The sequence below is a fragment of the Zalophus californianus genome, chromosome 1, assembly GCF_009762305.2.
Source record: "Zalophus californianus isolate mZalCal1 chromosome 1, mZalCal1.pri.v2, whole genome shotgun sequence".
NCBI lineage: Eukaryota > Metazoa > Chordata > Mammalia > Carnivora > Otariidae > Zalophus > Zalophus californianus.
Window position 1 is genome coordinate 162583594 of NC_045595.1, and position 27185 is coordinate 162610778.

At 36.7% G+C, this 27185-nt stretch overlaps 1 protein-coding gene across 10 annotated transcripts in view; it reads right to left on the minus strand.

Moving 5' to 3' along the window:
* Positions 1 to 27185, minus strand: part of BBX (BBX high mobility group box domain containing) — a 274404-nt gene that overhangs the window by 137394 nt on the left and 109825 nt on the right. For 6 of the 10 annotated variants that reach the window (XM_027582499.2, XM_027582500.2, XM_027582502.2 and 3 more), the window contains one exon: positions 26980 to 27053. The exons of 2 other annotated variants lie outside the window; for them this stretch is intronic. The gene's annotated coding sequence lies outside the window, so the exon portion shown is untranslated. Of the gene's footprint in view, positions 1 to 11549; positions 11668 to 26763; positions 26945 to 26979; positions 27054 to 27185 lie in introns of those variants that run through there. 2 more of the 10 variants (XM_027582501.2, XM_027582510.2) reach the window with 2 other exon arrangements.

Genomic DNA, 27185 nt, shown 5'->3' on the forward strand with positions numbered 1-27185 from the left:
AAGAATAAAACTTTATTAAAAACAGATTTTAGGGGCGCCTGGGTGGCTCAGTAGGTTAAGAATCTCTGACTTCAGCTCAGATTGTGATCTCGGGGTCCTGGGATTGAGCCCCGTGTGGGGCTCCCCACTCGGCGGGGAGTCAGCTTGTTCCTCTCCCCCTCTCCCTGCTCATGCTCTCTCCCTCTCTCCCAAATGAATAAACTCTTGAAAAAACAAAACAAAACAAAGAAACCCAGATTTTAAATGGCCATTTTATCAGTAATTGAGCTTCTAGACAGAGAATATGAAAACCCACCATCCTACCCCAAGAAAAACTCTTCGCTCTAATTAAACAAATCTGTTATAACGTCCCACACCAGGTTTTCCTACCATGCAATTCTTTGCACCATTTCTACTATATGGAATGTTTTCTCTATCAACTTTTCTCTTTTCTCCCTCATGAAAATTCCGCTAAAAACTTAAATGAATGTGCCTCCTTCCCTCATTAAACTCATCTAACTTGATTTAGGAACACTCGTATTTATTTTGAACTCCCACTTTCTTCTTCATTCAAAATCACAGATTTATTGAGTTAGGACAAACTTTAAAGATTATCCAATTTAACTCTCTCATTGAAAGAGGAAACTGAAGTCCAAATTAGGAAATCTGCTCAAGGTCGCAGAACTTGTTCAAGATAAAAGAGCTGAAACCAGTACAAAGTCATACCTGTGTCAATTTCTCATTTTCATTCTTCATGAGAAAGTCTAAAAGGTAACATTTCTGAAGGCAACTGAAGTTTATTCATTTAACATTTTTAAAACACAAAGCAAATCACTGACACTCTCCACAAAATATAAAAATTTCATTTCATTAAAATTCACATCATTAAATTCATTTCACTAAAATGAACGACAGTCATTCAACATCCACAATAAAAATACTGAGCACCCACTGCCTTGACAGGGATCTTGAAAAAAAAGGCTAAACAATATATGAGAACCAAGCAGGCATACAGATGTACGAGAGAATTGGTCACAAGACTGTAATATTCTCTTGGAAAGGTTTAATTAACTCGCCACACCTTATTCCAACAGACTACGGTGCTTAATAAAAAGAATACCATAGCCTATCTTCCTCCTCTGCTCCAGCTGTCCTTTCATACCGTCCCAACATCAACCTCCAAATATTATGCTTAGGACATGAAAGCTTGAGAAATGGGTGACAGGACAGCACAACACAGATTCTAAACCACTGCAAACTGTCCATGAAGTTTCTACACCTGGACTACAAAACATTTCAACCTAGATTCTTTCAATAAAATGCCACATTCACCTGTGCTTGAAAACTGCAGTCATATTATCTTAGATCCCCTTTAACTCAAAACAGCACTTTTTATCCTACGTCTATAAAGTAGCTAGGACCTTTCTACCAACAGGTCAAATTTTCACAGTACTTACTTTTCAAATTCTAACTTCAGAGTAAGAACAATCTCTCTCAAAAAACCTCTACTAAGAGTTACAGAAGAATATACAAAATATTGGGGAGGGTATGTGCTATGGTGAGCGCTGTGAGTTGTGTAAGACTGATGAATCCCAGACCTGTACCCGTGAAACAAATAATATATATTAATTTAAAAAAGAATATATAAAATAACTATTATACTTATTTTATACTTGAGGAGCTAAGATGAGGAGATCCTTAAGGTCTCACACAAGGGACCCCAAGACATCTCCTCTCATTCTCAATTCAACATACCAGACAAGAGACAAAATTTCATCTGAAAGTCATCAAACAGGAGGTAGCATTTCCAACCCGCCAAGTTTTAATGAGTTTTATAAATGGTCATAATTTGGGGTTTAGGACTTTCCCCAACCATATTAATCTTCTGTACCTATCCAGGATCAATAGTCACAAGTAGAGACTTTGAAGATATATGATTTTTTTAAAGATATTATTTATTTGACGGGGGGCAGAGAGAGAAAGCACCCAAGCAGGGGGAGCAGCAGATGGAGAGGGAGAAGCAGCCTCCCCGCTGAGCACGGAGCCTGATGCGGGGACTCGATCCCAGGACCCTGGGATCAGGACCCGAGCCCAAGGCAGACGCTTAACCGACTGAACCACCCAGGTGTTCCTGAAGATACATGATTTTCAAAAAAAGGATCTCAGAAAACAGAATCATAAAGTGAACCTCAATACGTAAGTGCAATAAAATTTATTCTTTTAACACACTTTTCCATTGTGAATATTTAGTTAACGCCAGAGACTTATCAACACACTTTTCTCCCTAAATATTTACAGCAATAGTATCTCAATGAGACAATCAGTTTGCAGTCCAATAAGGATCTAAAAAAATGTGTGAATAGTTTTATATCACTGCACTCAATTTTACAGTTCCTAAAAGTCTTTTGGGACATCATTCTCAATATGCTTCTGGCTTTGTCCAATTCATTCTCTGGACTGATTTTCTTTGGGGAACTAAAAGCATCTGTCGCTTTTCGCCAAACACCACACACACATAAAATTACAATTTTTTCACCTTGTGAACAATATTGAGATGTATCCCTTATCAGGTCAATCTTGAGATGAAGATTTAATGTTCTCCTCTGAGGATCAAAGAAATAACTTAAAAGAAATAGTAGGCATATTATCATTTAAGCTCTCTTATTAGCAGTCCCGTCAGTATTGTGTAGACTCAAATGTCTCCGAATTTCAATGTAAGATTACACTAATTGTAGATTTTAAGACTTCAAGTTACAGACAGAAGTTCTTACTACAGAAGCCAACATCGAATGTGAATGCTTATTTCTATTTCTTTACCCAAATCAAATAACTTTTGTTGGGCAACTGCAGATACTCAGCTGAGTCAATGAACATATTTCAGACAGCTGCTTATTTGTGAACCTAAAACTATTTTTGCTTTAAGAAATACAGGTTATACAAAGAGAAATAAAAATCAGGATCCAAAAAAAAAGTTCCCCCCACAAGAAAGGTCCTCACGTAGCACAGTTTGAGGATGAAAGAGCAATCTGAAATATATATGTAAATCTCATTCAACCAGAACACAACTAACAGATACTCCTCAACTAACCACATTTTGGGAGAAACTGTTGTTAGGATAAAGTGACAAATTATAAAAAGAAGCTAACATCAATTTAAAAAAAACTCTCCGGGCTGCCTGGGTGGCTCAGTCAGTTATGTGTCTGCCTTTGGCTCAGGTCATGATCCCAGGGTCCTGGAATCAAGTCCCACATCAGGCTCTCTGCTCAGCAGGGAGCCTGCTTGTCTTCCTCTCCCTCTGCTGCTTCCCCTGCTTGTGCTCTCTCACTCTCTCTATTACATAAATAAATAAAATCTTTAAAAAAATAAATAAATAAAATAAAAATAATAAATAAAAACTCTCAGAAAGCCTTAGGCAGAAGGTAGAGAGGTTGTTGGTGAGCAATTCACCGGATGCCAGTATCCACACTTCTTCAGATCTCCAACGTCTTCCACATGGTATATGTATATATTTTTAAACTGTAAAATAGTTATTAATCATTACAGTGATGACACTAAGAACATCCTCTCATTAAAGAATAAACTTCACTCTACTGTTAACAAGAAATTCAGTGTACTAACATTTCTGCAATGATCTACAAATATTAAAAAGTTTCTAGCTAACTTTCAATGAACAGAAAAATTAACCAAAATTCTTCTTTTCTGAACATTCCAGTTTATCCTGTTATTTTTATTCTAGGAAAGTGGGACACTGATTTCTTTTCTTGTATACTAAAATTACTATTTGGTAGGAAATATAATCTCTTCCTATTCGTTCTTCATTGATATAAAATATATTAATGACCCAAATTTTGTCAACTGATGTTTTTCTCTAAATTATTAGAAAAGAGCATTTTATTTTATGCTGTGATGAAGACATGGTTGTCTAATATATAATAACATCTGTATCAAATTCAAATTTAAGTGTACTGACAGACATACAATTATGTATATAATATGCAAGAATAGAGTTTTAATTTGGATCCATTTAATAATTCCAAATAAAGGATAAAAATCAAATAAGGGACAAAACGTTCATCTGTTTTTCATTTCCATGCTTCATGAGTCAGAGCTAGGAATATAAAGACCTGGACTTTGCAGTCAGATAGGCTTGGCAATGTATTTTTCCACTACTCGCTATCTAATTCAAGGGCCTTGTTCATTCATCTATAAAAGTAGGCTAGTACCTATTTTATAGAAAGGCAAGAACAGGCACAGATAATATGGAAAACCCCTTCAGAGTGCCTCACATATCCTACAAATATGGTAAATATATTACACATACTTAGTAAATATTTTATAAAACACATAAATGTATTTTCTTTCTTCTTCAAGCCCTTTGGTACCTCACCAAGAGATGATTACAGTAGCTTCTAAAACGATAATTTCCATTCCACACTAATCTCTATCAGATTTATTCAGAAGCATGCTTTGAGCATTTCACTCTCTGAATCCAAACTCGTCAATGGCACTTAACAGTTTACTCTCAGAATGTACTTCTTTAGGTTGGCATTAACCTCCCTGCCTCTCCTCATCCTCTCTCCCCAACACAGACACACACAGACACACACACACACAGACACACACAGACACACACACACACACACACACACACACACACACACACACACACACACACAACCCTGCCTCTCCTCATCCTCTCTCCCCAACACAGACACACACAGACACACACACACACAGACACACACAGACACACACACACACACACAGACACACAGACACACACACACACACACACACACACACACACACACACACACACACACACACACACACACACACACACACACACACAGTCTGGCTCCAAACTTCTTTGCCTTTCTCTATATCCCAGAAGATGCATTCAATGCCCAGCTCCCAGCAGTTGGGTACTTCTTTGCCTCTCACTGCTTGCCCAGAGACCCCTTATTTAAAATGCTCCTTCTCTCTTCCTCTCCATGCAGGTCAAATATGATCCTGGGTAGAATAATATCTCTCCTCCAAATTTCTTAATTCCCTACAGCATGAACCATAAACTTCCTTGTGACCCTCTTCTGTTAGTGTCTCAAATGATTTTATTAAATCCATGCCTCTTGGCCTCTTATTGTTTTAACTTCCACTACAGGCACTTCCACATCATCATCAATCATTAGTAGCCTGTTAATTATAGACCGTGAGTCTTCAATATAAAGTCTCCTATAGAAAATCACAGATTTAAATCCTATAACTTGTCCACAGTTAATCCTCACCATAACTATAAAGTCTAACTGGAAAGGCAGGGGTGAGGGAGGGTGGGGATCCCTGTTGATCTTTAAATGCCCGGAAAAATGTAGAGGAATAAACAGGAGAACACAATCCCATCACGATTTCACTATCCTTACTAAGTACAGAGAGTAAAAGAGCCAGAATCTTTCAATGGAAACAGTCTTTGAGATCATTTCAATGCAAGTAACTTCCAGCAGATCACCAAAAATCTCTGGCACAGCTTTAAAGTTTGAAGCAAAAAGAAATGTACTCAAATCGATCCTTGAGTAAGCTCCAGTAAGAGCAGAAGAATGGCTGTCTTCATGAGCTTTAATCCCGAGAGAACAGCTGACTGAACGACTCCATTCAGAGAAAATCAGACCCACTCGTCCTTCCCGGCCTTGAGATCTAGCTCTCGGACTCAAGAGCTCCAGAGCGCCACCTTCCCGAGGTCCAGAGCGGTTCTTAGCAAAGGCAGGTTATTGATTGATGAACACACAATACAGGCAGCCATTTAAAGGACAGCTTGAGACTCACAGAAAAGTAACACTGCCATCCAACCAGTGTTAAGGGTTAAGTAACAGCAAAGAACTATAAATGGGGGTGCCTGGGTGGCTCAGTCATTAAGCCTCTCCCTTCGGCTCAGGTCATGTTCCCAGGGTCCTGGGACCGAGTCCCGCATCGGGCTCCCTGCTCGGTGGGAAGCCTGCTTCTCCCTCTCCCACTCCACCTGCTTGTGTTCCCTCTCTCGCTGTGTCTCTCTCTGTCAAATAAATAAAATCTTTAAAAAAAAATACCTATAAATGGATGAAAACGGCAGCTGAGATTCCTCTAAGCTCAAAACAAACCTTCACCTAAGGGCAATGATGCCATCATTCAAAAGAGACACGGTGCTTGGCTAACACAGGGGAAAGGAGTGAAGTGTCCACTGGCTAAGCAAAAGAGAAACATACAGATTCTGAGTAAGCGTCGGTGGGAGAAATAGACACAGAAGAAAACCATGTCTGTTATCTTTAACGACACTATGTTAGGTGAGCTTCCTTGAGGAGTCCCGATTCCACGAGGCACGAAGAAACAAAAAAAAGTGTGGGTGCTCTACTTTCTGCTCCACTGTTTTTATAAAAAAGACTCTGATTTATTTTTAAGATTTAATAAAACCTAGTTAGCCCTTTAGAAATATGGATTTTGCAGCTAAGATAATGAATGGTAATATACTGGGAAATCAACTTCAGGAAAACAGATAATGCTAATCACTACTTTTTCCTTAAAATGATAGACCCATCTGAACATTTCACTGTTTTTGTGAACCAGATATAAATTACCAGACAAAATGAGTATTGTCATTCCAGAAACACCTACATTTGAATGAAATTATTCAGAAGTATTTTAAGAAGATGCTTTGCAGTAATAGAGATAAATCTAGATTTTGTATAATCACACAATTAATTACATGAAGCCCAACTTTGAATTTACTTTTATATGTACTAACTTTGCTGTATAACAGATATAACACAACAGTAAAAATTAAATATGTAGTTCAAAGTTTATTCTTAATTTAGCATTTAAAAATGCCTCTTTCGAGTTAAGTGCATTCAATGCACAATCTGTTATAAATGCATTTCCTAGATTCTGAAAGAAAATTTTGCATCAAATGTTTAAATATACTCAAACTTTCTACTATACTTAAGGATAATCCAACCTATTAACACAATAGTGTATTTTTAACATTTGCTGCAACTTAGTCATTAGAGAATATAGTTTTCTTTCAAAAAACTTTAAAACAAGAATAATAAATGAGTACTGTAGGTTTTCTGAAGTACTTTCAAGCCTGTCTAAATTAAAAAAATACTAAGTGAATTAGTACTACAAAGGGACTTTTATAACTGATTAATTTAAAATATTAATGTGAATACTTAACAGGTCAAACCTCTTACATTAATCAAAGACACAATTTAAGACTGGTTCAAGTGAGTATTCTCCTGTCAGTAAAGTTTTCGTATCAGGTAATTTCTCCCATTTTCCCCTTATAAGCATAAAAGATATTTCCTTGCATTCCTGAGGAACAAAACATAATCTGTTCCTCTAGAGATAGGATGGTATTAACTGCTTCTTTTGAGAATAGAACATCTGGCATAATGTGTTTTTGTAGAGTTTTGTCAAGTAAGCAGTTAGGAGGGGTGAATTATCACAGATAGTCTGGCTTCTTGTTCTTCATGGCTGGACAGTCCAGTAAATCTTGAGTCTTTTATGTGCATGGAGGCTGGAGGTGGGTGGTTAACAACTGGGCTTTCAGTAATAATAATTTAACATTTAGAAGAAAATACAAAATTTTTTTTAAATTCCAGATCTTTGATTCAGAGTTAATGTTATTAAAAATAAATCCTTCTTTAAAGAAGTTTTCCTCCTTTTTCTTTTTTTTTTTGGTTACAAAATTCTTAACTTATTCTCTTCTTAACCTAAAATTTGCCAGACTTACACAGGATTTTTCACAAAGCAGATTCATAACATTGTGACAAGATTACACTGTTTGGTGTTCCCAAATAGAAGTCAATCAGAAAGAGCCGACTTAATCTTAGTTCATGGTCAAACACACAGGTCTATGGCCTGAACCCTCAGGAGTGACTGGGCAGTGTTTACAATTTATAGAAAGTTAAGACTGAGTTTGTGCCCCTGCTCCATGGAGTCTGCTCTCTGGTGCCTTTAGCCTTGGATCCACAGAGTTCAGAGGCAGACACAAAATGAAATCGAGGGGCACCTGGATGGCTCAGTCGGTTGGATGTTTGCCTTTGGCTCAGGTCATGATCTCGGGGTGCTGGGATCGAGCCCCATGTAAGGCTTCCCTGCTAAGTGGGGAGCCTGCTTCTCCCTCTGCCCCCTCCCCCACTCATGCTCTCTAATAAATAAATAAAATATTTTTTAAAAAATGAAATCTAGACAACACAGTTAGAGTCCCTGCAATAGCTCTGGGAAGACGGAGTGAACGGAGTTGAGAGTCCCTCGCAGAGAAACCAGAGGAGAAAGGAAGGGGCAACTTGTTTCTCTAGCACCAGATGAATACAGACCCACTGACTTCACGGAAAGACCCAACAGTAAAAATCAACACTGACTCAAAGACGGTAACTGGACTGGGAGAAAAGACATGGGGTTAAGTTGTACAGCAAATAACAAAGGGGAGGACAAAGTGCCCTGGACACAGCTGTGGGGCTGGAGGAGGAAGGGGAGGAGGAACAAGGGGGCAGAACTCAAGGTTTTTACACTGAACAATGCCCAGGCAGCCTGGTGAATGAAATTGGGAAGCCAAAGGTATTCAATACACTTTTACAAAGAACGATAAATGCCTTCTTTCTATAGAACAAATCAACCCTAAATAACAAAGAGAGGAAGAAGAGAAAGTTCGATGTATGCCCCCCACCTGCTGTAGTTATGGGAGACAATGACTGACAGGTTGCTGTGACACAGTCATGGGCCTCAAGCCCAGTGAGGTGGATGGATTCGGGCTTTGGCAGTGGCGCCTAGACATCCAGAGAGAAACTAATCTTCATTTCAACTGAAGACAGAATACGAAATGCTGGAGTCAAAAGGAATCTTACAGATCACTGGTCTACTACTCTCATTTTTCAAAAAAAAAAAAAAAACAAAACAGACTGAAGCTCAAGAAGAAATAACTGCTTGTGGTTTAGAAAGCTACCCACGGGCAGAACTGTTTTCAGTATGTGTGATTTCTGCCCACTGCATTTGGGGAAATTACTATTGCTGAGCAAGGAAAGGGCATTTCAGTGCTTTTCAGACATTTACATCATTCCTTTCTTCATTCAATAAACATCTAATGAATAGCAAGTACTAGGCACTTGGCTAGATCCTGGTACACTCCTGGAAAGCCTCAGAAAATTAATGTGAGAGACGGTGGCAACAAGTCTGATGATAGGCAAAATACTGAGGTCAACCAACTAACATTATGGGCCACCAGGCAGAAAGTATCAGGTTGGAAGAACTGTGATATGGAGACCAGAATGGAGTAGAGAAGTGTAATCACATACAAAAGAATCACTGGCTGAGAAAACAGAAGTGGGTGAAGGTCAGAAAACGGGAGAGAGTGGCAAATACAAGCGGAGTCATTTACCCGAGCTTTGGGGAGCTTTGGGGACTTTCGCAACGCAAAGCAAAACACAGGTTAAGTCACTGCACCTTGCAAACAGCCCTCTGTGGGTCACTCTTTCTCTCTCTCAACTCGAATTAAGGAAAAAAGAAATCAGTAAAAGATGTGTACATTTCTCTGTCCCAACTGTCTTTAGAAGTCAGGAAGAGCTAACAATTTTCATTTAACATAAGAGAACATCACATTATTATAATGTGGTTTTCTTGGGAGGAAAAATTTAGCTAGCAAACACACCCAGCTATTTCAGGATGTCTGACTTCAGTGGGTTTGAGAAAAGGTACAAGTGACAATTGGAAAACTGTGACAAAGAAAAGCAGCTGCTGCAAAGGATAAAACTAATTTTAAAAAATAGCTCATCAAGGTTTATTGTTAAGATGGTGTTATTTGGCAACTTAAAAAATTCAACAAAAATCTAGGCATTTTAAAGAACTATAGGAAAACACTTACATCGGGCTAGAGGGAGTATAAAATGTAACAAGTTCTATGGAAATCCATTTGCCACTGTCGTGTAGAGTTCTGAGACTGGGCATATCCTGTGACCCAGCAGCTATACTCCTGAACATATATCCTAGAGAAATAATATGTACATCAAGGGGCATGAACAGGATTCCCAAGAATTTTCCCTTTCCGCTTTATCTCTAATAACACAAAATCTGTAAACAATCTAAAATGGCCATCAAAAGAAAGTGTACAAATAAACTGTAGTATTTTCAGACAATGAAATATAACTGTGATCATAAGTGAATAACAAGTATAAGCTCAAACACGTTGCTGCTAAGCTGAACAAATAGATGTTGCATAAGAAAACAGTATTCTATTACTTATATAAAATTTAAAAACAAGCAAAAATAATGTAGGGGATACATTTTTTCCACATAAATATGTGGAAAAAAAAACTATTAAGAAAAACAAGGAAGTAATAAACTCAACATCTAGGATTGGGTGGGCGGCTGGGCGGGGAATGTTAAAGACAGGCCAGGGAATGGGGCCCGGGACAGCTGTGTCTCCTAAGTCAGTAGTAGGTACTCAGGTGTTCATGTTAATGTTATTCTTTGTATATTGTCCCCACATTATAAATATTCCCTGCATATATAGCATTTTCTGAATACTATGGGGTTGCTTCTACAGTTAAAAAGATCTAAGAAATTACACTGTATTTTACAAACTACTTTAAAGACGCTTTTTGTCTGCAAGTAACAAGCAGTACCTATCATGCACTCAAGAATTTAAAAGATTATTTAATTCCTGTTAACAATTCTGAGCTCAGTATTTTCACCCTTAGCTTACATCTGAGGAAACTGAGATGCAGTGTTCTGTGGGCGACCCAACGTGACACAGCTGAAGTTCCCAACTCTGAAAACCAGTGCGTCCATAGGTAGGACTATCTAAAATATAAGGGCAAAAATAAAATTCTAACACAAAAACAACGAACTTGTTACACTGATTTACTATTTTAATTCATCTTCATGTTTACAATGCATCCCTAGATCATATTCTAATGGCATGTCCTCATTTCATGGCATAGGTACCTCTTTATTATTTCATAGTCACAATTTACCCTTCAACTCTATAAATTCTAAAACTGGCAACAGATACCACTTATGTTTATGAAAAGTCTCAACTTGGCTGAACTTCCTTTCATAACCAGAGTTTCCTTTCATAACTTGAATTTCTCTGAGACTGGGAGCTGAGGGAAAGTTCGCTGTTGGTAGGCTGAAACTTATCTTACTACCCTCCCATCAGGGATTCCCTCACAGGCCAGCCAAGAGGCTGGCCAAGCCCCACAGAAATAACTCACTTCCACCCTCTCTCTCCTCATCTTTCTTCCAGCCACATTTCAAAACCTAATTCTAAACTCATGCAGGAAACCTGATTCATACCACCTGGTTTTTCTCTACTCCTTTAACTCTGGGCCTCTGCAGCACACCCACAACACGACTCATCTATATAATTATTAGTCAGCTTTGTCTTTTGTTGTTGTTTTCATTTGCCTGTGTGTCTAGTCTACAAGAACTGAGAAGAGGTTACAAATTTCTTTCTTCTGACCTATGCCCTGACTCATTCTTCCTTGCCCAAAGCATCGCCAACTGTGCTCTGTTAACAGTAGTCACTTAGTAAATGCTGATGGACTTACTACAGGAGAACAATGCGCCTCTGGTATTTCTCAATATCCCAGGGAATCCTCCACATCTATAAACATGCTGGAGATGATACCAGGTACCGCTAGAGGCTTGGGGTCTTCCTGAGGGTGCCTGGGACAAGAAAAACACAGAGAGAGACCAAAGACAGTCAGGAGAAACACAGAGAGAGGAAACATAAACAGAGTAAAGTGGAAGAGGAGCGGAAGGGGAGTTCCAGAGAGATGAAGCAGCCAGAGACACTCAAGAGACAGGGGAGAGGCTGGCAACCTCACTTTGGATTGGAGACTGCATTTATTGTGTAATAGGTGCCCTCGTGTACTACATTTATGAGATAATAAATACCCATTTCAAAGTTATTTCTAAGGTTTTTCTAAGCTTATATCATCTACTAAAATTTGTCTTTACAGCCTCATCTTTGGAGATACACACACACACAGACACAAACACAATCCTCAAAACAACCTGGTTGTAAATTAAAAAAAAAAAATTTTTCCCAATTCTCCAATTTATAAAATGGTTACTTCAGAGGGGTAATGTGACTTGTTCAAGGTCGTAAAGCAAAAACATGATAACCGGGGCTCTGAATCTTTGGATTCCCAAATCCAGTGCTTTTTCTGACATCTCATGTACTCTATTAGAAATGAATCCTATATAAATCATATAAATCCAAACTACACATTCAAAGTAAAATTTTCTATCTTTTGAGACACTGAACTACTCAGGTTACTCACTAGTTAACTACCTCAGAGCCTCCTTTATTTTAAAGATCAGAAAAAATAAGTCATAATGAAAATATACCAGAATGATAGAAAATTTCAAACAGAAATGAAATTAAGTGAATGTGACTTGACAGAATTTCAACATTTAAAAAAGAAGCTAGAGTTAGTTCACTGCTTTTACAATTTGGTAATTTCAAAGTCTTAATGATTCAACACATTTCAGCTGAAAGATTAAAAAAATGCTCCACACTTCAATGAATTCTTACATTTAAATACTAGTAAGCCTGTCTCAAACTTAATCTGTCATAATGTCTCACCTAAAGTGTATACTGCATGCAATCCAATTTCAGGGTACTATAATAAGAAATGATTTAATGCCATCACTCTTTCTAAGCCTTGATGTTTTCTCTTGAGGGATACTTATACTCTTCTAAATAATCATGCCCTTTTGAAAGCAGTGTAATTGTTAGAAAATCTCCTTTGATACAAGGGTAATAATCATGTTATTGGATTTCACAGCAAGACAAGATAATAATAATACAAAGAAAGTTCTATTTAATTGTGCATTGGTATATTTTTTCCATGGTCAGCAATTTTTAAACCAGAAATTTTCAAATAAAATCTAAAGTATAGTATTGCTCTGCCCTCTAGTGACTGGCTAGGTTTTGCTAACTACATGCTTTTATTTATTTAAATTGCTTTTTGAGCAACACAGAATTTTTTTTAATACACATAATGGTTGTTTTTTCATCATTTGGATAGTGAACAAAGAGTACTAGTCAACTTTTCAGATACAGCTTGTGATGTGAACACAACGCAGGAAACAGATACGATTTATTTTCATAGGGATGGTACACCTAAGTACTGCAAAAATAAAATTAATATAATCTATTCCAGTCCTTATTCATATTTTTATGCAATTTATTTGGAAAGGTCAAAAACTTCCATTCATGTTAAAAACTTCACAAAGTTCATAGCTATAAATCCTAAATTGGCTAATTCCATTATTTTGGGGATTGAGATATCAAGGTGAGTGGTACTATATATACCACACACAGATGAATAGTTTTCTACTAATAGAGCAAAAATATGCTTAATACAAAACTATACTGAACATCATTTACCCTTAATTATTCAAGTGGCACTTTAGGATTTTCCTGAATCTCAGTGTTGTCATTAGGAAATTAACTGTGACTTTATATATGGAAAAATTAATCAAGGATCTAGGTAAGACTAGAGTTATTATACAGAGATGCACCTTCGTATTTCAATGAAGGAAGTTAGTTTCCCTCTTCAACTGCCATAAACTTCATGCAAAGAACTGATGCATTTCTAGAACAGCATTTCTACTCTAATCCCAAACATACTACTTCTGTGTCTACATACCTATGTAAAAAATAAACATTGTATCTGTACACATGAAATGTAAAAGGATACGCGAATACGTGAGCCTAATCCACGGACAGTATGGTGATGTGGTTAGGAGCGCAAACCCTGCAGCCAGACTACATGAGTTTGAATTCTTGTTCTGCAATTTATTGGCAGTGTCACCTTAGGCAGATCATTAACCTCTCTGGGCTTCAGTTTCCTCACCTACAAAATGTGAATAAAAGAGACACCTACCAATAGTAATGTTTAATATCTTGATAGGTATTTGGGGTTACACAGGTATATGCATTTATCAAAACTCAGAGAATGTACACTTAAGATTTGTGCATTTCGCTGAATGTGAATTTCAGATCAAAAAAGTTGTACATGGGGCGCCTGGGTGGCTCAGTCGGTTAAGCATCTGCCTTGGGCTCAGGTCAGGATCCTGGGGTCCTGGGCTCTCTGCTCAGCAGGGATTCTGCTTCTGCCCCTCCCTCTGCCCCGCCCTCTTGCTTGTGCTCTCTTTCTCTCGCTCTCAAATAATTTTTTTTAAAAAAGTTGTACCTAAATAGTGAACTGCAGTCAATAATAGGCATCCTGAAGTATTTAAGGGAGGGATAGTAATGTCTTTAATTTACTTGCAAAGGAGCCAAAATTAAACTGAATTGATGATGGCTAGGTTACAGATATGTCATAAAATAATGAAAATGTTAACTGTCAAATCTAGGTGGTAAGTGTATGAGTGTACAATGATGTTTGAAAGGTTCGTAACAAAACGGTGAGGGGCAATACATCCACCTCTCACAGAACTGATGTGAAGATTAAATATATATGTAACAGTATTAAATTCACAGAAAAGTACCTGACAACCAACAACGGCAAATGGCAACATGTTTAAGCAAATGAAAGTGATCTCTTCTTCCCTAGTTGGAGGAAAAAAGGAAGAAAATAATGAGGTGTTGAGCTCCCAAACCAGAGTGAGTAGTTGCCATCAAGAGTGTTAAAACTTACCTTTCAAATAATTCATAAAACTGCATGGGCCACGTAGAGAACATGGTCTTGAAAGTCAGAAAAAGCTGATTAGGATCCTGGCTCTGTTTTTAATAAGCCAAAAAGCTCAGACAATTTATTTAAATATTCTAAGCCTCAGTTCCTTCATGTATAAAATGGGAATAATGAGACCTACACATCTAAGAGTCACTGTGAAGATTAGAAAAAATACACTCTCTCACACAAACATACGTAACAGAGAGAAAAATGCAAATAATGACAACTGCAGTTTTCATCATTATAATCATTACTACTACTTGGGTTAATCTTGTATCCCCTTAAAACTATTTTCTGCAGATGGAAACAAAAGTCACCACGTATTGGATTCTACTCTAGAAATTTCATATGCAGGTAGCCCCCTACACCAAAGAGTTTTCGACAGGATCTTTATTAAACCAGTGGGCCTTAAAGAAAGCATCAGTGTACTCAGTGTAAAAGAAGAGCTGGCAATGACAGGGAATTCATTATTCATGCCTCTGTAATGTCAATTATAATATAAGTCCTATGGGAGAGGCATTTACAAAGTAGTTTGCTGATGATTTTAAAGAAAGTCATTTCAGTGCATTTGAGAAAATGATATTAGCACCTGGATTAAGTTATGATCTGAAACAGTCTGAGATAACATATTTAAAGAAAAGAATATTAAAACTGCATTTATAGAAGATGAGTCCTATGCTCCCAGGGTGTGGATTTGTAAGTCATTATAGATTACTCCATGAAAACAGCGGCCTAACATACAGTTTCAGCTAAAAAGAAAATCAAGAACATTGCAATAAAACAGAGAATACTGCAAACACTATACAAAATGGCTTCTGCCTTGATCACTCTACAAAAAATGCTTTCTCCAAAGGAGCCCCGAATCACCTAACCCTAACACTGTTTGGGAGCATTTAGAGGTCTCTGTATTTTTCAACATTTTTATTGAAAATTCTTTCCCACCTTCTTGGGTACTGTACTCTATTGCATTTCCCCCCACAGATCTGATTGTTTTTCTTTCCTCTAGATTTCTCTTAACAAAGAATCTGTAGATGTATTCCAAAGTTCTGTCTTAGCCATATTTTCTACTTTCACCAATAGTCAAAGTTTCAGCTCTACCTCTCTCTCCTAAGCTCTATTTATCTTTAGCCTGAATCTCTCCCAAACCCTTAACAATCTGTAACTACATCCTATACATAATCACGTGGATATCCTCTATGCATTTCAAATCCAGTCCATCCTAAACTCTACCTCCCCCTTCCCAAAATGTTTCTAGTACTCTCTCTTTCTCTACTTCTGGTAGCAGTACTATCTGAACACCAGGCTTAAATTAAAAACCTATCTTTGACTTCCTTTTCAACACCCCCACTTCTTCCTTCCCTCTTAGGATCAATCCCTATACAGTCCCAGCACAAGGTCAGTCTGTTGCCAAATCCTACAGATTAGTAATTTAGTTCAAGTGACAGGACAGGATGTGTATTTTTTGAGACACACAGTGAAAGCTAAATTTACAATTACTAAATACACGCAGACACACATAGATAGGCCGAACAGTAGTAGGTATCAAGTGTTTGAGAAAATCTTCATTCAAGGAATCCTTAAAACTGAGTATCTATTAATTTTTGCCCTGCAAATTGGAAAAAAGACTTACTTGATTTTGTGAGTTGAATACCTCAATCTAAAATATTTTAAACTACATCCAGACAGGGCATAATCTGCATCATGTCTCTCACGGTGGTCTCATGGTGGTTCCATCCAGAAGAACTTCTTACCTAGGCTTTGCTAAAGTCCCTTAAACCAATCTTTCCAATGCCTACCTCCTCTTTTCCCCTCCAATCCATCCTTCTTATATCACCTGCGCAAAATTTTCCATTCGCTCATTTGCCTTTAAGAAGGAAGTAAGTAAACTCACTCTGATATTCAAGGCCCTCTTACATCTAGCTTTTCTAGGTTTCCCTTTTACCTTATATACATGCCATCCAACTGGCAAAAGCAGTGTATTCACCTCCTCCAGACTTTTGAATTTTTTCCTCTGGGTAGTCTTCCTTGATATTCCTACCTGGGATTTAAAACCTTCCTCAATTCTTAATGAAGTTTGTCCCTCTTTCCTGCTTAGAGTTCCCCTTCTATTATCATATTGCAACTCTGACATTATCTAACACGTTTACTTGCACATAGTAGTTCCAGCAAGTATTTATTAAACAAACAGAGGAACAGAAAATATGTTACTTTATCTTTAAACAAAACATTTTTCCAGTAAAATTACTGAATGCAGTTCTGGTTCTAAAAAGAAATAAAAGAGAGCTGAAGAAAGAGTGCAAACACTCTTATAGGTGGGCCAGAAAGGTTGAGAATTTCAATATACACTAATAATTTTAAAAGTGTATAAGAAGTCTGTATGATCCATGGTTATTATGGTTAGAATGTACACATATTCAACTAGGAAAAGGCAAAATTGCTATAAAAAGACCACAAACACCTAACATATACAATGCTAACTGACAGAGCAGCTTTTAGAAGGAATCAAGGTATTTTCATAGATGATTATCCTGCAAACAAGTTTAGATATATTAGAGATTTTCAAAATTAATAAATATATGTTAATTATAATATATTCAAAATTAATATACCTACTGATATTAGATAAAAGACCAAGTAGTATTAGTTCATGCTCATGTGCATAAAATTATCAGAAAATAAGTACTTTCACAGAGTTAGCATTTTCCGCAGTTGTAGAAAAATATTTTCTTCTCTTGGATCAATTAACTGTGAAATGCTAAGCCAGTGACCTAAAAATGAAGGGAAATTTTGCTTTTCTAATGTACGAATAAACTAGCAGTCAGCTCATGACTGAATTAACTATTCTACTAAAATTTTTAAAAATTTTTATGGCTATCAGGTTAAGATAATCAATTTATGAAAATGGCTGTCATACTTTAAAAGTCATTAAGAATTCATAATACATTTCCTTGTTTTGTTAAGATAATTAGAGTCTTGGAAGAAAATTATGTAAATCATAAAAATTTACTGTTATGCTTACATAATTTATTTGTTTGGGGTAATAATTTTCTTAATACCAAGAGTATAAAGTAGTAATAATCCTAAAATAACTATATTTCACTGAATGATAGATGACTTATCTCTTAATGTTTTCTTAAGTTGGAGCATTGATTGGGCTTTAATAAAGTTGCAAAATTAATTGGGGCAATATAAAAATGAAACTATCACATATGACTGTGTAGAAAATATTTTAAAGTATCTAACAAAATAAAGAGCAAACGTTATACTTTCCTAATGATTTAAAGCAAGTCCATCCTGTACTCAATAAAGACTTCCAATATAATAAAGATGTGCACGTTGAAGCTGGACATTTCCCTTATTGTGAATGGAGACCAAAATATGCCTGAAATTCAATTTCAAGGAACAGTTAGGAAGCAAAAAAAAGTCAAATTCCACTTGTGGCTTACTGTCCTTTTTGAGAACAAGCACATTTTCTTCACAGTGCCTGCCAAGTGCTGGACTGGCACTGCATCCTCCAGCACTTTTAATCCTCACTACAACTTTAACGATCAGTATTCACCCATCTCACAGAGGAATCTAGGTAACTTCCCCACATCACAATCACAGTAAAAGCTGAGTCAGATTTAGTCCTGAATCCATCTGACTCCACAGCCCACGTCTCTAAGAGCTCAAGCTACAGCTCAAACAAACAAAAGTGACACAGTTAAATCTGTCATACATAAGAAAACCTTTAAGTTTTTGCCTATCCATGTTAATCTTCAGTAAGCAACAGTGAGCAGTTATGCAGTTAACAATCTAGAGGCAAGAATAAGAATGTTTATAAGCACTATGAAGTAAAACTTCTAGATTACTTTTTCCCAGGCACATTATAAACTCTAATGTGTGAAATATTACAATAGAAATAGTCGATAAAAAATTCTATGACTGTGATGATTAAAACTCATAAAGAGAGACAAAACTGGGACACCTCTCCCATCAACAAGATATATTAGAATAGCCTTATGAGAGATTTTTCTTATGTTCCCTAAAAATTGAAACCTCAGTGAATAATAAAGAACGGCAAAACCCATGACTTTAACAGAAACAACAAAACTCGCAAACCTGAAAACTATCATGCCTTTAAGTGTTCACATTACCAAATGAATTGAAAGATGGGCCATCTGCTTCATCAAACAGGAGGGCAAATTCCACTGCTATAGCACGAGCTCTGGTATTTCACAAGACCACTGTCTGCAGCTACTGACTTCAAACTTTCCTGTTGTCTCTTTGATATTATAAAGTACCTAATATGAAGACCTGGTAACTCTAACAATGCTGAGAACACAGTAGGTATTCAAAACCATAGGAAGGGCACGGTTCAGAGTTTCACGTATGTGTTTGTCCAGGTGGTGCCGGGATGGATAGCAGACATACACTACTCTGCACATGGACACGCCTCACATTTCGTAGGTCTCGGGGTCTCTAACCTGGTGGTGGTTCTTCATTGGAATTAGTGTGGCAGAACTGAGAATGTTTAGGACAGTGCTCATCAGATAAATGGTAGCTTTTTATAATTTAAGTCTTGTTCAGAAGCCAGTTCCTCCCCATGTGGCTGGCACTCTCAAGAAATTCGGGTTCTATAAGAGCCTAATGGTAATGTTCAGTGCCTTAAAACATCACCTGAAGTGGAATACTTCTTCCACGGAGAGACGCTTGGTAATAAATGGTCTTAACAGTAAATGTTAAGGAACATTGAAATAGTTACAGAATTCAACTGTTTTTTAAGAATAGTAAGATAACCAAGGCAGAAGCAGAACAATTGCAAACTAAACTGAGCAAGTTGTTCAAGTCTAAATAAAACCAAAACACAATATTCTTATCCATCATCTTCATAGATTGATTCAAATACAGAAATGCCCTAAAAACACCACCCCCACCCCACAAGAATAAAACACCTAAACGTGGATTTCAGCCTACCTTTTTGGTACATATTAACTGAATCCAGACACCGTACAACATCTCTTTAAGCCCAGCTGAACCAATCTGCCTACCTTAAATCTCAGGACATTCACATGCACTCCACTCATAGGGCCACTGACTGACTGTTAGAGAAGTACTTGGCCAAGGTCTTAATAAACCCTTGCTGACTCAACGCACACTATAAATGAGTCAATAGGCACCCAGAAATTTTTTGCTACTCATTTTAAATTCTTCAGCCCTCTAACACTTATTGATTATAGGACTAACTACCGATTTAAAAGCACGGAGAGACTTTTATTTTTGAAGAATGGCTTCTCTCTCTCAATTCGGACTGGGAAAAATAATTACCCGCAGGTAGACCACGGGATGCTTATTAACGGCAAGTTCAATGGCATACAAGGTCAACGAAACATGAACTCTGGTAATACTAATTTACCAAATGTTTACTAAGCAACTTCCGTGTGCCAGACACTGTTTCTAGGTTTTGGGGATGCAGCCATGAACAAAACAGACTCTCTAGTATAAATTAAGTCCTTTAGCTTTTTGAAGAAACTACATGCATATATACTCATACATACTTACTATTTATACTTACACGTGTATGTACAGAATATCCAGTAAAGGCAGTATATATTTTACACTAAAATGCACAGAAATTCTGAGAGCTATCTTATGAGAAATTTGGCACCATTAGATCCATTTATTTTCCTGGAGAAATGCACTTCTCTATAATGGGAGATCAAAGGAAATACCAACGTCAGTATAAAAATACTTAATTTATCCCCCCCTTTCAGGGAGTATTAATGCATGGAGTGAAGTCATGCCTGAATTTATTTATACTGTCCTCAACTAGTAAACATCATAATCAGTAGACTGATTCGACTGTTCAGAAGAAATACAATGCTAAAATTTATTATACACAAAGCTTTTGAGTCATTCTTGTAGACAGTTTTACAGTGAAACTGAAATCAAAAGTAGCTAAGAGTTAAAAATACCTTTCAACCAATTAAACTAACATCCACAAAATTAGATCGCTGCTAAATAGCTTATCCTTTAGTCTGTAAACACACAAGGTGAGGTGATAAATTTTACAAATCAATTTAAAATTATTTTTACATAAAAGTGTTTAAGGTCTCCAAAGTTTCTTTCTTTTTTATTGTATTTTCTGTTTCAGATAGGCATTGAATCATCAGAAACTGAAATTATTCAACGGACAAAATAGGTACACTTACACAAAATTCAAAGATAAAACTAAGAAAGTTAGGTTGAGCCTACATCAATATCCAACAAGTAAATGCACTATTTATTTACCTGTCACTAATCCCAAATATCCACCAACTGACATACCTACTAGAAAAGTATGCTACTGTAAAGTAGCAAGAAGTACTGTACAGATGGTCAGTGAGCTGTATTTAGACTATCACTTGAGAAATCCCAGCAACCATTACCTGACTTATAAGCTGCTCTCAGAGGAAAGAAGGGAAAGGCGGAGGAAGGAAAAAAGGGATAAAGATGGGAGTGAGGGAGGCAGGGCAATAACCAGGTACATCTAACAGATTTGGGAATCCTTGACTTCTGCTGGAATTATTTCAAATACACAATCTTTTCTTTTGGTTTACCAAAATCTTAAGTACAGTTGGCCTTTGAACAATACGGGCTTGAACTGCACATGCCCACATGAGATACACAGATTTTTTTGGACAAACACAGTACAGAACTGTAAATGTATTTTCTCTTCCTAATGATTTTCTTAATAACACTTTCCTTTCCCTAGCTTACTTTATTATGCAAATATAATATAGAATACATAGAACACACAAAATATATGTTAATCAACTTTGTTATAGGTAAAGCTTCTGGTCAACAGCGGGCTGTCAGTAATCAAGTTTTTGTGGAGTCAAAAGGTACACAGGGGCGCCTGGGTGGCTCAGTTGGTTAAGCGGCTGCCTTCGGCTCGGGTCATGATCCCGGGGTCCTGGCATCGAGTCTCACATTGGGCTCCCTGCTCGGTGGAGAGTCTGCTTCTCCCTCTCCCTCTGCCTGCCGCTCTGCCTACTTGTGCTATCTCTCTGTCAAATAAATAAAATCTTTTAAAAAAGTTACACAAAGATATTCAACAGTGCAAAAGGGTTGCTCCTAACACTGGCATTGTTCAAGGGACAACTCCATATGCCATTTCCCTGTTTGAATTCACAACTGATTCATAAAGTAAAAGAAAATCACCTTAAAAAATATGAATTGGCTTGATTAGAGTAAACAGAAACAGATATAATCCAAAAGAGTAATTCAGTTATTCTTTGACCTAATTTTCAAATAAATTCTACTCCTAGAACCAACGAATACACATGGAAATCAATTTTTCAATGATGTAATTCCTCCATTATACAAATCACTGATTTTCAGTTCTCAGATTTGATTCTTTCACTGGTATGAAACTCATTTCCATGCACAGTGACTTCAAAGTGGAAGAAACATGAATTCAGTAATTTGAAATGCCTCCCAACTCAAAGATCCAATTATATTTTTAGAATTTTAGACTGTAATAAATGAGGTTTTCTTGTTTATAGATTCATAGAAAGTATTTTTTTTTTAAAACTTTCAGTTCATTCTTTGGTACAAAAAAACCAACTACTTCTGTTATGAACTGAATTAGTAGACCTCAAATTCGTATGTTGAAGTCCTACACGGCCATGTACTTGGGAGACAGGCCCTAAAAGTAGGTAAAGGTTAAGTAAGATCATGGGGTGGGACTTTTCTCCAATAGAACTGGCATCTTCTTAAGAATAGGAGAGACTCTAGAGCTCCCTCTCTCCACATACACACAGAGACAAGGCCATGTGAGTACACAGCAAGAAGGTGGCTGCCTACAAGCCAGGAAGGGAGACCTCACCAGAAACAGAATTTGCCTGCACCCTGATCATGGACTTTAGACCCTAGAACGGTGAGAAAATAAATACCTGTTGTTGGAGCCACCCAGTCCATCGCACTTTGTCATGGCAGCCCAAGCAGACTATTGTATAGTCTCTAAAACTGAAGAGCTTACATTTTTTAGGTAGTTTTATGCTACTGATAATCCAGCTGAATGAGTAACTGACAGTAACAAAGATGATCTGTTTATAAAGAGAAGAATTTGAAACAATTTGAATAATTTACTCCCCCAAATATTTTACGTTTTTCTAAATTAAACAAACGAAACTGTCACTTTAGAAATAGCACACAGCTTTGAATCTTAAGAGAGATGGACCATGTTGTGCCTGAATCTGAGAGTACGAGGGAACAGGGAACAAAGTCAACAGAGAAAGGCTTGACGGAGTCTGAATAAGTTAACCCTCATTGGAAAACAGTAACATAAAAATCCTGAGATAGAAATGCTGATTCTTTTGAAACCAAATAGCATTCGCTCTACATGGTAAAGAAAATTTCAGTGGCACAATCTCCAGTTCTTGTACCTTGCATCAAGACATTATCAAATTTGATTTCATACTGACCTCATTAATATTCAGAGTGAAGGGAATCTATCTACAATTTGGCTCTCACACTATCCTTAACAATTCTATATTTTCAGTGGCAAGAAGTGAAGTATTAGATCATAGGGTGGCTAATATTTCTGCAGGATTCACCCGTTCTCTCGGTGTTAAGAATGAAGCCACTCTGTATTTTCCGTAGAACTGCAGAAGAATACATAGATTCTTATGCATTCAGCACAGTATGTTAAAACCCCTGGAGGTGTGTGTCTGTGTTTATATATAAGTACAGAAACACATTTTACACATACATACACCGTCAGACATCTATGAAAGGTATTTTATGGTGTGTTCAAGATTCCTGACCTCTCCCCACAGCTTTCTTTTTTTAGTACCATTTCTCAAGTGCTTCCTATATGCCAGGTGCTGCATCGGGGACTCGACATATTTCATTTAATTCTCACAGTCCTATGAGATAAAGATCATTATCCCATACTGAGATGAGAAAACAAAGTTTCAGAGAGGTTAAATAATCACCTAAATTCTTTCAATTAAAAAGCGCCAGAAGTAGGATTTATGCCAAAGTTTCTCCGAATCCATAGATTCAGTCCCCCAATCTTAAGGAACTATAAATTATCAAACATAGCATCGTTTGCATACTCTTACATTTTTAAATCATCTTAATCCACATAGGTCTGGTAGCAGTATCTTATAATACCCGAGGGATTACTCAAACCAATATTGGCTGAGGAGTGCTGTGTGCCTCCTCATTTTCTAGAAGACTACGAAGACAATAATGCACAGCTCCTGTATAATGGTTATGATCTCAGTTGGAGCACCTTAGAAAACTCCTGGAATACAACTGTTACCCTTTCTACAGTGTCTGCATTCTTTCTCTCTAGGATGGTTCTTAAAACTGAACTTATGTAATGGCATTTGGCTACTATTGCCTGGTAAAATTATTATATTGCCACTGGAAAGAGCAAAGAACCCATTTTCTCGTTCTTTTCCTACATCAAGTTAGATAATACTTGTCAAAATTCTGTAATGTATTGCACATAGATAGGAAATTATCCTAAGTGGCATTATTTCCCTTCTGTAACTCTGTATGCAAACTGTAGAGGATCCAGGCTACAGATATTTTCATTCATTTTAAAACTACTTATAACACAACGGGGCGCCTAGGTGGCTCAGTTGGTTAAGTGACCAACTCTTGATTTGGGCTCAGGTCATGATCTCACAGTCATGAGATCAAGCCCTGCACTGCACTGGGTGTGGGAACCTGCTTAAGATTCTCTCTCTCCCTCTGCCCCTCCCCACCTCAAACAACAACAACAACAATAAAAAGTATTTATAACATAATAACGTAAGTCTATTATATGTACTAGAACCCTTTACTCCATGATGGGAAAAGTTCTAACATTTGAAACATCAAGAAACTCTTGAATTGTATGAATTCCTCAGTCCTTAAAACTTGTCACGGATACGGCATCATAGCTCACTGAGTTCTATATAATAAAAATGAAAGGATTCATGGTCAAATAATTTTATATGTTAAAGAGATTCATTGGAAAGAATGAATGGACTTCTTGGAAGTTTAATACATTACATGCACTCTGTCTCTCCAGAAGAGCCATAGATGGGATTCAGATATTATAGTTATTATAGCTATATATTATAGCAGATATTATAGCCTCCCAATCAGACTTTCCTTACCCTATCCCCTCTTAAAAGGCCACTCCTACCCTATGACATAGTGGTTGACCATGTGACATGCTTCAGCCAGTGAAATGAGAGGTAGTGACATGTGCTACTTCTGACCAACAATTTTAAGAGTCACATTTCTACCATCATTCCTTTTTTCCTTCAGCCTTATAAGAGTTATGCAACCCAGAGATGCTTCTTTAGCTTTGGTCGAGGAGCAAAGAGGACACTGAGCACAATGGCAGTAGATTTATTAAGATGAACAAGGGTGAGAAATTTTTGCTGCTAAAGCACTAAGATTTGGGGACTCTTTGGATAATGAAACATAACTTTGCCTAAGCTGAATGATACAACCGCATTTCCCAGATTTACTGGACCCTGGCATCCTTTTGCCATGTTAACATCTTCTAGGATTTGCTTCCTAAATTACTCCTGGTTTCACATGGCATCTTTTCTATTTCTTAGTTAATACTATTATTTATGATGATTGTAAATATGAGCTAGAAGTATATAGTGTCATCTTAAGCTTCTTAAATGTTATCAGCAATTTCAATTTGTGTCCATTTCTTATAGTCAACAAAAAATATTTTATTGAAATAATCTGATTAACATTCAGAAATCATAGATCAGATGGCTACTTAAGGAAAGACTGCCATACTAATGCTGATTAACAATTCAGTGTTCTGAACAGATCAGATAAAGTGTCCAGCTTTACTTTCTATAGATGTATTCATATTCAGCAAATTCAGAATACTGCCACAAACTTAATTTTCTTTAAACCTCACTACATTCAACTCCCTTTTGGGTTAACAATTGAGAACATATTTAAAATTTCAGTATCAATATTCAAACATTCTATAGTCTATTCTGCTGACCCAATAAAACCAAAATCAACTGTATGCTAACTGGCACTCTTAAACACAGAATTTGTATTTGAATATTAATTGTGCCTTAAAGAACAGCATAGAAAGGAGGAAAAATGATAACTAAATCCCAATCTTCTCACTGCCATTAAGATTTTGTTGGTGTTTAAATATCCTAGTAAATACACATTCAAGATAAACTGTACATATTTTACAATATATGTATAATCTTAGACAATGACATTCAGAAGAATGGCTCAAAGGTCTTATATTTATACTCGCATGATAAAACCAACATTCAGTCATATACTTACTAAAACACGAAGGTAGCCACAGATATTCTAGACAGATTTGAAAAGCTAACAAATCAAAATACTTAAAAACAGGAAAGATTTAAGATTAACTTACAATTACTCAGAGATTAAGTTCATGTCCTGAAAACTGCAACTAAACAATATTTACTATATTTGTTCATTTTAATTTACATCAAATTCCTGTCTTTAAATCATCAGTTCACCACCAAGTGTTCAGACATCAGTAAAGCATCACACATTTTGTTTCCAGACTGAAACAACTCTGCTTGTAAGTAACTATTATTCAAATTAATCTGAAAATACTATTGCCATATCTTAAAACCATTAAAAACTTTTCTCCTGAAGAAACAGCTTTGAAAATAACTTAGAGGTACAAGAGGACAGAGTTATAGTATCTGTGAGTTTCAGAGTCTGATATAATTTGACACGTACATACTTTACAACCTCAACTTTTTCTTCACTGTGTGGTTTCCAAATTCAAAACACTTTCATAACACTGCTATACCTGCCTCTATTATTTTTAACAGATTAAAACAAACACTCCATAATGCTTTGATACTGGTTCATTTTTCAATCAAAGCCAAAGGCAGTACACGAACAACAATAGCTTACAGGGAATAGATCAATTTAGTATTTATTTAGGTATGTAACCTCAATTTATTCAAGTCAAACTTTTCACCAACAGCATATTACTGTGGAGAAACAAATCAGAGACTGTGAAATAGTTAATTTTTTTAAATTCATGGTTTTAAAGGAAAACTTAACTTACTTGATGATGGGAGATTAAAATGTCACTTTAAAAAAAGAATAATTCACAAACAAAACAAAACAAAAACAACCACACAAAATTATCACACTTCCCTGATCAATACGGAAGGTGAATGCATCGGATGGGAAAAAGTTGAGACCAGCTCTGACAGCACATAGTTCTTGACTGCTTCACTGTTTCTAGGTAAGTAAGATGCACCTGCAGTGCTGCTCTTACCCGTCAAGTCAAGACTTTCCATTGTGATTTTAATGGAACATCAGAATTTCCAGCTTCTGTGATGCAGCAGGATTCTGTGAAAGACCCATAGCAAAGTGGTTAAATGGTGAGCCATGAAGGACTTTCAAACAAAGCTGACACTTTGTCCTTTCACAAAATTATACACCCCCCAATGAGTAATAGCCAAACAATCAAAATCGGGCAAA